This window comes from Zerene cesonia, chromosome 14 (genome assembly GCF_012273895.1).
Source record: "Zerene cesonia ecotype Mississippi chromosome 14, Zerene_cesonia_1.1, whole genome shotgun sequence".
Classification (NCBI taxonomy): Eukaryota; Metazoa; Arthropoda; class Insecta; order Lepidoptera; family Pieridae; genus Zerene; species Zerene cesonia.
Window position 1 is genome coordinate 5,234,285 of NC_052115.1, and position 8,422 is coordinate 5,242,706.

General features: G+C 32.2%; 1 protein-coding gene across 6 annotated transcripts in view; it reads left to right on the forward strand.

Annotated features, from left to right (window-relative positions):
- The window catches only part of LOC119831651 (dystroglycan), a 63,082-nt gene that overhangs the window by 35,997 nt on the left and 18,663 nt on the right, over positions 1 to 8,422 (forward strand). For 3 of the 6 annotated variants that reach the window (XM_038355088.1, XM_038355087.1, XM_038355092.1), the window contains one exon: positions 747 to 794. The exons of the other annotated variants lie outside the window; for them this stretch is intronic. The gene's annotated coding sequence lies outside the window, so the exon portion shown is untranslated. The remainder of the gene's footprint in view (positions 1 to 746; positions 795 to 8,422) is intronic. 6 annotated transcript variants of the gene reach the window in all.

Sequence of the window (8,422 nt, forward strand, 5' to 3'; positions counted from 1 at the left end):
AAAATTATTTTATAGTTTTTAGTTTGATGTGCTTGAAAAGCGTGTTTTTTAGTTTTTTAAAACTATATTTTATTTTTAATTTATGTGTGAAAATGAACGAGAAAATTCCAAGTAAAAATATGCGTATCCATAATTGATTGCAAGATGAGCAAAGCTGTGCCGCGTTCATGAAATCATAACCATTTATACAGCGGTACGACGGATGTTATACCCTGTGTACGTTCCGCGAAGTTATAATAGCTTCTCAAATATCCAACAAAATTATGTCTAACAGTTCTTTCTATAGAGCGGTAAGCGGTTCTTTGCGCGAAATAATTGCAACTTAGTAAGGTAATAATTAATGCCGTTCGCTCTTCGTGCTGTGGTTGTCGCGTTATAGTACAAAGACAGTTTCTTAGTTTAGAAATGTACTGATATTGTCACGATTGCAACTGCAGTTTTTCGTACTATGTAATGAAATAAATTTTCTTTGAAACGACCTACTCTTCACACGCAATCCGTCTGATATACGGGAAGTACATTTTATATGTCACGTTTCGTTGAAACTTTACTGTTATGTGGTGGGTATTGTATTCTACAATAAGGTTGTTGGAAGCTCTACTTAGAAATTTTAATACTTTATTCTGCTTCGTATTTGATTACAGATTTGCGTGATGACAACGGCTTGAATGTCGCCAAATCACGCAAAGTCAATAATCACTTAAATCGAGGTCAACTCTTGTAATTTATTGCTATTATTGTTGCAGGTTTTAAAGTTCCTGCAACGCCGTCCATCGCGGCATAAATATACACAAGTAAGCTATTGTTGTTTTAAAAACTAGATCAAAACTGATGAATAATAAACAAAAGTTCTTCTCATTATGAATGGTACATTTCATTGTCCTGTCGGACTTTTTCGTCGTATGTTTTATTGCGATAACAATAATGATAAAAAATGTATACTAAAAGAACGTAATTGTGGTAATACTATATTATGATTTGCGTGTTAAAAAAAAGGTAATTTCCTAATGGCACGATTTTCAATACAATAGCGTTATTCAAGCGTGTATAATAACATCTTAACGGGGCCAAAAATCGAAGTGTCTTAACGTACACAATACAAATGACTGTCAAGTGCTACAGGCATAATGTTGTGGGACTAACACCAGCGTGGGTTTAGTGCTCTGTCTAGACGGGGTGTGAGCGCCCCGCGTAAATCACTCCTTCCGACATCTCCTGAATACAAACCCGAGATTCTGCCCGAATACTTGCTCGATTAGCAGTAAGGGATCTATCGTGAAGGGACGTTGAAAGTGTCTTTATTGGATAGTCGTATTTTGTATTTTTGATTAACATATACCAGTAGAAAAAAAAATTGTTTGGGTTATCCTAATGTGGCTTTATATTCATGTATTATTGAAGGGACAATTTAAAGTAATCGTAAGGCTATCTAGAAAATACTGTTGGTATATTTTGATGAATTCCGCTCATTGTTATTCTTGTGTACCTACAGTAAATACAATCATCGAAAATGTGGGTCAATCTTGAGAAACTGGTTGAACAAATATCATAAGCCTTCACTGTAATTAATATCTCGTCTTGTGGGTGCATATTAAATGTATCTATAGTTATACAGTATGGAATTAAATTGTAACATTCAATTGTATTTACTCTTGTACAAGCAGATATCTAGCACTTATACAGAAAAACAACCTAGTCATCACAAAAATTGAATTCTGAACCCTTGCGCTGCGTACAATATACATACATACACCTTACACACATTCAAACCACGCGCAGTCTGGAGAGAGACAAATAAATCCCAGTTCCGATGCGTCCACAATAAAGGACTATATAGGTCTGGTGCGGTGTAAATCACGGCTCCGTGCAGTGAAATGGCTGACTATCACATTATGTAGTGAGCTCTTCGAATTGCCAGCGAATTCATTTTAAAATGGACTCACAAAAAAATGCTGCTTTTATCGTATTTTTTACGCCACGGTTTATTGCTCTTTCGAACTGAGTTTCAGATTTATGGTGAATGCGAGAGAATTGGATACATTTAAGTAGGATGTATTCTTTTAGACATTTAATGTTTTACACATGCATGTCTTCAAGACATTTCTATTATAGTTTTACAAGATATAATTTAGAAGAAAAACCATCCATGTTGAAATTATATGAAATTGATCTTTAGCTGCATTCTTTTTGGATGTAGCCTTTTTATTAATACCCAAAAGATAAAAGTAAACAACGATGTAATATATTGACATAATTATGATCAAAACGTTATAAAAGGAAATAACTAATGATGTCCACATATCAACATCCATTCAATCTGGTAGGATGGAAACGCATCGCCCTTCATAAATTTTAAAAGAAACAGTTGTTTAGGTCGGCTATTTATATACAGTATCGAGGTAATTTTCGACGTATCTTTTATGGCTATCAGAAACATTTCTATTATAATAAACGAATAGCTTTGTAGGCGTATAAACAAGACAAACAGAAATAAGTTGACTTTGATATAAAATTGAAACAATTTGAATTAAAGAGTTCAATTTGCTTTAAAAATATGTTATCACGTTTCGATACTTTGATGACGGCGCCATAATAATCGACATTATATACTAGATACGACTTACATCCAAATGTTTATACACGTCAGACGAATTTATAGGAATAAAAAGGTAAAACACATAAAAATTTGCAAAAACAGTTTATTGGTTAATTTTATGTCCACCTTTGTACTTTAATGCCTTAATATTTTTCACCCACGTAAACCTACACAAAGACATAAAATTAACTATGACACATGTCAACTGCTATTGTAAATGAAGACATAAAATTTTTGCACGCCACTCCTAAATATAATAACGTTTTATTATATTATAACACTTCATATATATCTAACATAATAATTTCAATCGAAGTGTTATACACGAGTCAACCGAAGTATAATCTAACAATGTAAGGCACCTTCGTACCTAACAATGCAATAGCGTATATTTATTTAAAAACAAATCGAAGAATATTCCATAAAAGTTTACTGCAAAATATATTTAGTTCTAAATACTAATTAAATTTCTAACAACTGCGTTGACCTTACCACGTCATAAAACTAGGCCTCATGGATCGGTTTAGTGCGTGTAATAATAGTGTTACGACTTGGCACGAGCTATGCCTATCACCTGATTTCGGCTGCCAATTCATTAAGATACACTGAGTCATTGATGTTTATATAGAAGTTACATAATCCCCTTGAAATAATCACAAACGTAACCTATGCATAATTTGTCGAGCGCACAACTAATATGTACCTTATTACCTAGTAATAAAGACAGACGCACTGATTATTTTTTTATTTTGGTAAAAAAAAAACAAATTCGAACTTCATTGAAACTAAGAAAATGCCATTATTAATGCACAAAAAGCATAAACCTTTAATTTTCTTTAACGAAAATAAAAACTTATAAAAAAATTCGAATGATACTTGGGACTCCATCTGAAAATAAACTCATGTCTATGGCTAGTGTAGATTTTTATTTATAGTATAGCAATAATGAAGTCGTTCTGTTAACAGTTTTATTTCAGCAATGATATGTTTATGGTGTAAATTTAAAATGCGTTAATTTACCAACTCTGCGAAGATTCGTTTGTAAACGAACCAAAGCATGCATGATTATAGATCTGGCTCATTAGCATCCAATTCTTCAATTAGTTCCATTAGTTAGAAACTCTTAAATTATTATTTCCTGCAAGTATATGGAATTTCCGCGATATAACAAGCGGAAAGAGTAGAATTTTTAATAAACGACTACGGAGTTTGCATCGTATTACCTCACTAACTTTATACATTTAAGAGGTTCATTAAAAAGTTATACGGTATATTTACATAGTAACAGGTTATCCTGTTCAGTCTCTTAAAGTAAACATACTCTTGAATGTATTTACTTTATATTTTATGTATTTTCATTCGATGTTAATATCGTCAACAACAACGTCGTATATTGCATTTTATAAAAATGTTTTCGAAGTATAATTTCACCTTTATACAATTCAAGAAAATGTGTACTTACTCGACATAAATGGAAAAGTAAACATCAGATCAAAGCCCAGTCAAGTTTCTAATCCACAATGCGCACGTGTATGGAAGATGGAATTTCATATTTAACTCTCGTGTCTCTATCATAACGTAGCGTAGCGAAAACTGTGTCATATCCAGAGTAAAACAAACATTTACACGGCTCGATAAAATATAAATTCCATCATAAAGCAGACGGCTATAACTCACCAGTAACAATAAAGCATGGGCAGAAAATAGACGTGCCATTTTGACGGCCTCATAAAAAATATCCGTTAACACGTGGTTGGTTTTAAAGGGCAATACGTACTCCAATCGGACCGGTCCCTTTTTCCCTTCAATCAGATATGACTCGTCCTTCATCGACTTCAATTTTTAAGATATTTCTAATGTAAACATTATTATAACCTAAACAGATTTATTTCTGGGTGTATGTTTATTGTTATTAAAATTCAACCAGCATTTCATGAGCTAATTTAGAGCAATAAATAAAATAAATAAATAAATTGAACTTAATTTGCCAGAAAACATGATGAACATTATTATTATCTTAAAATATTACTGAGCAATGAACTTTATTTTCTTTTTATAACATAAAAAAGCGTATATGAACGGCAGACCTACACTAAGACAGCTTGTATCATAGGCCTGCAACCCTTACTCATATCAGATAGTAAGTACATTTTAAATTAATATAGCAATTAATATTATTACACACATTACATAAAGTTTTCTTTTGTTTATAATATATATGAATATCTCAATCACGACTTTTACATTTAAATTATTAATACAGCCATTTTATATTTATATTTTACATTTCTAGTAAGTTAAAACTTAGTTCCAATGTTCTATAACAATTTAATAATCAAAATATGTATTTAGAACGTCGCAAACGCAAAGTATTGCATGAACCCTCTAACAATTTAAAGCTTTACCCCTATCCATCGATTGGGGAAAGGCTCTAACCTTTAAAGCCTCATTTTTATCTCGAACGTCACCTGCGGTGCTCGTCTGTAGCCCAAGGGTGAAACAATGGCTTTTTTGCCCTTTACGTAACAATAGCAACATGGGTGGGCTAGGCTACTGCCTCACAGATATAACACAACAGGAGAGTAAGTCACATACATATTTATAGCACCTCAATACTGGGAATGACAACGATGCACATGCAGGCAGCACGTGACTTCCGCTGTCGAAACGGTAGCATTTAAAAATATCTCATTTGAAATGAGTAAAATCATGGCAAGTGAAATAATCTCCTAGAAATATCGTAATATATTTCTTAGAATTGAAGTACCTAACGTGTTCGAAAGTAATACAGCCGCTTAGCTCAGTAAAATGCTTAGTAATTTATCGAGTTACGTATATGACTTTTCTTGTATAAAATTTTTTTTAACAATTATTCTTAATCTGAAATAAACTACGTTTATTGAGAAAAGAATATTAACGTAAAATTTATAGTATCCCCATTTCTCTTTATCGTAGTTTCCACGGGTTTCATAAATTCCGCTTGAATTTCGTAGTCCTTAACAGATTTTGTCAAAGTATTCAAAGGAAAGGTCTCCATTTTCGCCCAAATCCCGGTCTGACTGAAGCAAAAGCTCCTAATTTTAGAATAAGCAGCTATTTTGACTATCAACATTTATTGTGTGACAAAATATTTTGTATTTTTTCAAAGAAATTACAGTCATTTACTAATTTATTATAATACTATCTATGGGTTCTTAAGATCTTGCGGCGAAAAATGTTAATAAAAGGTCACTTTCCGTTGTTCTGGTAATTGCTTTAGCAAATAAAAGGGTAAACAATGTCGCAATCTCTATGAAGCCACTTCACGGTTTTATGTATTTAGGTTAGCAGGGATAGCTGGTAATCAGGTTTGATACAGCTTGAATAATTCAAGAGACAGCTGATTGAATATTAACGATGAAACTTCGGACATAAACATGAAGCTATTTGCTAGTGAACTGTCTTGTTGTAACATGGGTCTGGAGGTGACATGGATATTGCAAGTTGTCTCCTTGATTAAAAAAGCTTATTGATTGATATCGTTCTAAACTAAGAGATAAGACATCCAATTGTACAATAATTGCTTTTAAATAATATATGAGTAGTAAAAAATTACAAAAATTCTAAATTTTTTCATGAATAGAGCGACAAGGTCTAAACTTTGAATTTAATATACAATATCATATTATTGAATCAGGAGCCAAAAAATTGTGTATTGCAAAAAATTGAATTAATTGTTATTGTCTTGATACAATACATCCAAAGTTAAATAAACCACGTTATTATGTTTGCTCAACAAATGCAGGGGACGAAGTTTCTTTCATGAACCGTTTTTCGATTACAGCCGTCCCTATTTCTTTGCGTTTTATTTTTGTTCCTTCCTTATTTTACTTGCAATAGCCGCACGTTGCTGAAAAGTTGATAAGTAAATATAAATTTCATTTTGCAATATCGCTTCCCCCAGCGTTCATTATAACCACGACATTTCGAAACTGAGGTCACATAAAGAGCTCGGCTCATTTAGGTAGAAAACTGTTAATTGAAGTAAGCTTTTGATATATGCATTGTTATAAAACTGAGATGTCTCTAATAATTGACTTAAACCAAGCTGCAATCGCAAAATGCATTTGTTTTACCGCTGGAAACTAGTAAAAAAATATTCTGAGTAGGGCATGGTTCGTTTCGCTGTCGGCGCCATATTTGAAAAAAAAAACACTTACTCCCTATTAATCATAAGTTAGTACATTACACAACGAAAAGTTAAATTCGGTAAGCTCTCATAGCGAGGGAAACTTAAGATTTCGTCGAGGGAAGAGATCCATTGTGCCAACCCTCTAACTCACCCCACATTGGGGCTGACATACTCAAAGGGACCCGGAGTTGTGAATACGAGTACCTAAATACATTTTGTTGTATAACTTGTAGTTTAGTTAGACGCACGCTGGTCTAAAATTAAGGTTGTAAATCTTGACACAGCGGCAAATTTAAATACGAGTTACACTGCCCGTCGATCGTGACGTATACAATCCTTTGTTAAGCCATAGTTCATTAGTAGAATTTACCTAGCAATGGAAATAGCTAAAATGAAATAAACTGATGTTTAACAAATAATGCGTGACAGATTCAAACGTAATAAATACACAGAGAAAAGCACAAGTGTTCGATGTCTGCGGGCATATTAACCTAGGACTACCTGCTCGTTTGCTTGTTCTGAGATAAAGGGCAATACATCTAACTGTCTGATAGCACATAAATGATAAAACTGCCAATCGTGTCCATTAGAGAGACACACAGCAGATGTCTTTTTGTGTGTTTTTTCTGTTGAAGCTAATCTAGGAAGAATCTAAAAATCTTAATCTATGTAATCTTATTTATCCAAATAGATTTCTAAATTCCTTTATAGGTAAGCTTTGAATAATATATGACTTAATTTTTAGTTGTATAGCATTCAAATTCTTTATATTTTATATGTATAATTCATAACTTTTTATTAAAATTACGTAATCAGATTAACATTACAATAAATGCCTTTTTTATTTATAAAAAATAAATTAAAAATTGTTAACACAATAATCCTAATTTGAGGTTGAGGTATTCACTAACAGGAAACTATTAAAAGTAGCAAACTAGTCAAACTACTTGCACATAATAAAGTTCATCGCTTCTGGGAAACTAACAGTTTATCGATAACAGTGATTTATGAAGCTGAGCTTAATATGAGCGAGCTATGTACACAATACTCGCTTAACTGATTTTAGTAGAAACGCTTGTGGCGCTAATTTACATAAATGCTCCTTTAGATTAGCTTTATACTTTATCATTATATATATAATAATAAAAAAAAATATCTTGAAAACACGAAATACTGGAATTTATTATTTATTTCATAACTAGCTGCGCCCCTCGGTTTCACCCGCGTAAGTCCGTATCCCGTAGGAATATCGGGATAAAATGTAGCCTTTGTGTTATTCGAGATGTCCAGCTATCTACTTACCAAATTTCATTGCAATCGGTTCAGTAGTTTTTACGTGAAAGAGCAACAAACACACACACATCCTTACAAACTTTCGCATTTATAATATTAGTAGGATTTCCGGCACTGAATATTGATAACGTTTAATACTTATAGTTTACTTAAAACACTTGATTTACTATACCTTTAATTACAAGAAATTACAGTTTATATAAATATATGGATACAAATATTAAATTGATATTATATTTTATATAATGTAATATTTTATTTAGTTCCTTGAAATTTTTATTGTACGCCATTATACCTAGTCTTGCCATAAATATTGTAATAAAGAAAAAAGAAAATTGTTAACTGCAAATAACATTTATTAC